Here is a 6,605-nt window from a genome sequence, read left to right as displayed (position 1 = left end):
GGTGCGAATCATAAAAGTTCAGGGTTTTTAAGATATTGTGGTGACCCACTCCTCTACGCAGTCCAGGTACAATTATTGGTGCGAATCATAAAAGTTCAGGGTTTTTAAGATATTGTGGTGACCCACTCCTCTACGCAGTCCAGGTACAATTATTGGTGCGAATCATAAAAGTTCAGGGTTTTTAATATATTGTGGTGACCCACTCCTCTACGCAGTCCAGGTACAATTATTGGTGCGAATCATAAAAGTTCAGGGTTTTTAATATATTGTGGTGACCCACTCCTCTACGCAGTCCAGGTACAATTATTGGTGCGAATCATAAAAGTTCAGGGTTTTTAAGATATTGTGGTGACCCACTCCTCTACGCAGTCCAGGTACAATTATTGGTGCGAATCATAAAAGTTCAGGGTTTTTAAGATATTGTGGTGACCCACTCCTCTACGCAGTCCAGGTACAATTATTGGTGCGAATCATAAAAGTTCAGGGTTTTTAAGATATTGTGGTGACCCACTCCTCTACGCAGTCCAGGTACAATTATTGGTGCGAATCATAAAAGTTCAGGGTTTTTAAGATATTGTGGTGACCCACTCCTCTACGCAGTCCAGGTACATTTATTGGTGCGAATCATAAAAGTTCAGGGTTTTTAAGATATTGTGGTGACCCACTCCTCTACGCAGTCCAGGTACATTTATTGGTGCGATTCATAAAAGTTCAGGGTTTTTAATATATATTGTGGTGACCCACTCCTCTACGCAGTCCAGAAAGATACCTTGTTGCAACGTTTTGGACTAATAACTATATTGTGAGGTGTTCAGAATACACTGTAAATTAGTGGAAATGCTTGTTATTGAATGTTATTGAGGTTAATAATAGCCTAGGAGTGAAAATAAGCCCAAAAACTTGATTTTTAAACTTTTTATGTTTTTTTCAAAAAAAATCCGAATCCAATACCTTAAATCCGAACCGAGACCTTTCGTCAAGTGTTTTGCGAGACAAATCCGAACCTCAAAAATAACGAAAATCCGGATCCAAAACACAAAACACGAGACCTCAAAAGTCGCCGGTGCACATCCCTAATATATATATATATATATATATATATATATATATATATATATATATATATATATTTATCCGAGCACTTTATCCTTTTACATTTATTGTACTGCATAAATGACATCTACAGGTGTGCATGGAAGAAGACAATGCTAGTTCATGGGGACGGAAATACTTTAAGTCTAAAGTTTTCTAAGACTTATTGGGAAAAAAAATCCTGATTAAAGCACTATTTGGTATCCTTTGTCTGGAAGTTGGGTCAGGCACGCATCCCTGAGAATTAATGGCCCTGTCCTGTGGGTTAAACTGGTTCGCAATCCCTGGGTTTCTGCCAAACGTGCTTGTGCAGCGCCTTTTGTACTTCTCTGAAAATCCCCGGTGTCAAATTAAATGGAGGTTTTTTGTATAATATAGCCATCAAATACTTCCAAATTAATATGTTGGACGGAAAATATGCAAAATGAGGAAGGAAGTGCTAGAGCAGCATAATCAGTCCGATAATGAAACTTATGCTAATAAGAGAACCTGTGGAATATGAGAGTAAGAGAATGGACAAAGGCGGATTGAGCAGATTTAAATGTTAGAAGATTCCTTCAAACTGCGACTAGATGCACCTGTAGACATTTTTTTTTCTTAAAGTGCCAAACTAGTAGTATTACTAGAGATGTGCAAAAGTTTCCAAACTGCTCTGTTGGATATTCGCTTCATTCCGCAAGCTTTCTTAGGAGCAATTTGGCTTTAAGTGTTCCACGCAGTAGTACCTTTTTGTTCCACCGGGACTTTTGCCGTATGGGGGTGGGGACTTCAACCCCACCCCAGAGCAGAATGAATTGACACCGTAGTCGTAGACTATAGATTCACATTTTGCGAACACGGTGCTGAGTACCATTCTACCGAATGGTGACGTAAAAGCGGACGTTAACCACAACTTTGCTCATCTCTGAAGCAGAATAGGCATGAAAAGGCAGAGGAGAGTTATTTAGTGTGGAAAGAGGATGGACCAACATGGATCCAATATTCCTAATCCAGATAGCAACAGTAAATGCCCCAAGCCTAAAAAAAAACCCAACAAAGAACATAAAGAAAAGTATATTTGGAACGTTTTGTTGGCTAAAGTATTATTCATGAGAATGCTGCTATCAATTAATTATGGTGGGGGAAGGGGCCCCAAACCAGTATGTTGCCTGGAACCCCATGGGTTCTTATCTTGCTCTGGGTCGAGACACTGGTTACAAATACACTGAGCAAGACCCTTCTTACCTATTGTTTTCCACCTTCTCTGTCTTGTATATTACATTTTACGTACTCTCTCTGTCCAACGCTGCTGTGGATCCCTATAAATAAACTTTTGATTGTTGACCGCATTCTCATGAATAATGGTTCGACCCACAAAATGGCTGCCTCAATACTCTGTAGATAACAGGTGTACAGGCCCACACTGGTTTGTGAAGTAAAACAAACATTATTTGATGCTTCTCAGATTCGCTTATGATAAAAAAAAACTTAAATTAATTTCCCTCTTCCATCACAAGAAACAGTTAACACGCACTTAGCAGCAATAACCTCACCGTTTGACAGGATGGCATATAAGGTACCGATAAATGTGTTTATTGCTGCTATTTTTAGTCAGTCGGGTTTATAACGTCTACAAGGAAAAATTGACCTTTTTTGCTGGTAATTGATAGTATTGAGCCATTTTGCACAAATGTACTGAAGCTAAACACTCTGTTATTACCACCAGCCTGAATACCAAAGGAAACATAATATAACTGGGGTGGCTAGATCAAATGAATTGTGAAAATTCTGTTCTTCCTGCCTTTACAAATTACAGTGGATTCACTAAGATTGGAACTAAACCTGAAAAATAGTTTCATATATTGTAGAGTAGTAAAAACTGTAGAAATTAGTGAATTTTTACAATTGTTTCATGAAATATTCCGCTCATTCTGCCTTTGATTGTGGATAGTTGAATATAATTTTATTTAGGGAAACCATTTCTGGATAATTTTTGAGTGGAGTTACCCTACAAAGCTATGACAGAAATGTTGATGCATACTTCAGTGTTGGAATGGTAGGGTGAGCAGTACGCACATGAATTACACATTACATCCCGAAACAGAAACATTAAAACTTGAGTCAAGAGCTTAACATGTTCACTTTAGTAGATAGAAGGGACAGGGGAGATATGAAAGAAACATTCAAATACATTGAGTCCAAGAAGGCAGCATATTTAAATTCAAGGGGATACTGGAAGGTAAGATAAGAGAGTATTTCTTTACAGAAAGGATGATAGAACTATGTAACAATCTCTCAGCATGGGTGCTGGGAAGTCATACAGTAAAATAAAATGAAAAAAAAAATGCATGAGACAAATATAAGGCTATTGCGAGGACTATAAAAAATACATTAAACTCAAAAAAATATTGTTTCTGAAAAACAACAAGCATTTCTGCAGTGCTTCTTGAGTACCCCGGGTGTTAGAAGTAAGTATATAATAATATTATACATATATATATATATATATATATATATATATAAACAGAAACAGACATAGATCCTCTGCACTCACCATGTACAGACTGGGGTGCAAGAGGGGGTTGCCCACATTGTATAGACAATATATATATATATATATATATATATATATATATATATATATATATATATAAATATGTATGCACGTATACATTATAAATCTAATCATATTAAATAAATAAATATATATATATATATATATATATATAAAAAATAAATATATATATAGTAAATATAATAATATCAAGGGGTTAAATAAATAAATATATATATATACATATATATACGGATACATTATAAATATAATAATATTAAATAAATATATATATATATATATATATATGTATATATATTAAATCTAATAATATTAAATTAATAAATATACATATATATATATATATATATATATATATATATATATATATATTAAATCTAATAATATTAAATTAATAAATATACATATATATATTTATGCATATATCTATATATATATATATATATTAATATATATATATATATATTAATATATATATATATATATATATATATATATATATATATTAATATATATATATATATATATATATATATATATATATATATATATATAAAAATTTTATTGTAAAAGCATAGTATAGTCTTGTATAGGTTAATCCAAGTAAGGTTTCAACAATTAGACTAACCATCTACATAGGGAAGAATGATGTCTAATTATACTGTACTCCTGCATAGGAGCTCATATAGCTAACAGTGGGGAAGAATTTACACTGAATATTCATTTTTATTCATATGTCTATAAATATTTAAACATTTTTAATGACATCTGCATAGCATAATCAAGGAGAAAAATGTCTTCATTTGAAAATGTGTTTCTATTGTAAATTTATAATGTATGTGTAATTGTATAATAACAGAGGTGTTAGGGGGTATAGAGAAAATGATCAGGTGGTCGATTATACATACATACATACAGACATATATATATATATATATATATATATAATATAAATATAATAAAATACAATTGTGTCTGCGATATTGTTGGCAATATGATTGTACAATGATAGTGCACAGGGCACAAACATTCCTAGTTGCATATCTCTATAATGTTAATAAAATATTCTAGAATGTATAATAATAATAATATACTGTAAGGTGTATAGTAATGTATTGTAGAGTGTTTAAATAATAATAATAATAATAATAATAATAATAATTTGTGGGTGTATAATAATAAAGTAGTATAGGGTATGAAACGATAAAGATATATTATGTCCATGTGACCATTAATCAGTCTTTTGTCATTGTATGTTGACAGGGACATGTTGAAACGTCCTTTGCAGCCCATTATACAATATTACAGCGGACAAGAAACAAAGATAATTATCATGCATGTATAAATCATGCTCCACAAATTAATCTATAGGGCTGGGATCTTTTCTACCTCCATCAGAGTCCTTTTCTATACTGCGATTCTTAACCCAGTTCCCTCAGTTTAGAAAGGCTCAATTATGGGTCCACGTTTCTTCCTTTGTGGGAATGTGCCTACTGGACACTTACTACAGTCTACAATTTCTTTGAGGGGATCGGTCGGGTGAATGGCATTTGCCCGTAGTCAGTGTTCAGTAAGGGAGTGAAACTTGAGCGTACGCAAACACTTCCGATCCAAGCTTTGGGAATCTCACAGTTACTTGTTTTTCTGCCGTTTCTCTTGCTCCAGTTACAGGGCTGGTCTAAGTCCTGAGTACTATTGATGACAGTCTCGTATGCATGCTATAACATGTGTTTGCAATCAGGAACAACTGTAAAAATATATTTTACGTTCAGTAGACATTTAAGATCATCCTAATAAATATATTTCATGGGAGCAACATAAAATATTTAAAAAGTTTTTTAAAAAAACCTGTTTTGTCATTAATGCTTATATAATTAACAGGTGACATTAATTGTATTGGGTATTTTTTCTCTGTGCGATCTTTTGCGAATGTATTCTCCACATAGACATTGGACGCAGTGTCTTGTGCATACTTGCCAACTTTTCCAAGTTGGCTTCAGATCCCGGGGTAGGGCTTGATGAATCACATCAGCTTGGCCCAGCCCCTTAAACAATTGTCACAATTTTGGCCAATTACAGCAGGGGGCGGGGCTAAAATGATGCAATATTTGCATCATTAATCCCCCCGCTTCCTCCGCCACTTATGTATTGCGGAGCCAGAACTGGGAGGTTGCCCTGCTCTCCCGGGAGCCCAGGAGGTCTCCCAGAAATGCGGGAGTCTCCCGTACAATCCGGGAGAGTAGGCAACTATGCGTTAAAGAAAAGCAGCTAATGAATCTCTAGAGACTGAAGTGTCTTTTACATTTATGTCTCCATTACTGAAGTCATGTTGTCTTACCTATCAATCTTTGATTAAATCCTGGTCTCCATGAAAATGGCCACCTCCATAGGCATCAATACATGCACATAGGACACAATTTATGAACTGCGTCATCATGCCACAGATGGCACAGATGGCGAAGCCAACCACGTACTGGCTCAGCTTCAGGGAGAATGCCAGACTCTTCAGGGAGTGAGGGAGATCACCTCTATTTCAGGGAGACATTCAGGGGGAGTTGGCAAGTATGCTCTTGAGTAGTAGAGCAGACCTGCACCCGAATTCCTCAGCGCACGCATCTTCTTTGTTGAATTCAGAAATACGCAGAGCCGATTTATGAGATTTTTAAAACAAATGCACGTTGCGCTCAGTATGCGTGCCTTAATGAATCGGGCCCATTATGGGCCGACATTTATGTGTTGATGGAAACTTCACATGTTGGGAACGTTAAAAGTGATAAATCAAATCAACTTACACTTTAGAAACACCCCCTTCATTAATATAAACACTTGACATTTTTCTCCTAAAATACTGCTTGGTTTAGCTGCTTTTATGAGTTAAATTAATATTGAGGGAACATCAGAACGGTCTTTAATATATGTATCATTATTATGTGTTAGGGCAGCACGGCAGCACTTCTGC

Source organism: Mixophyes fleayi, chromosome 10, assembly GCF_038048845.1.
Source record: "Mixophyes fleayi isolate aMixFle1 chromosome 10, aMixFle1.hap1, whole genome shotgun sequence".
NCBI lineage: Eukaryota > Metazoa > Chordata > Amphibia > Anura > Limnodynastidae > Mixophyes > Mixophyes fleayi.
The sequence above is the reverse complement of the archived record's forward strand: the minus strand, read 5'-3'. Positions refer to the sequence as shown.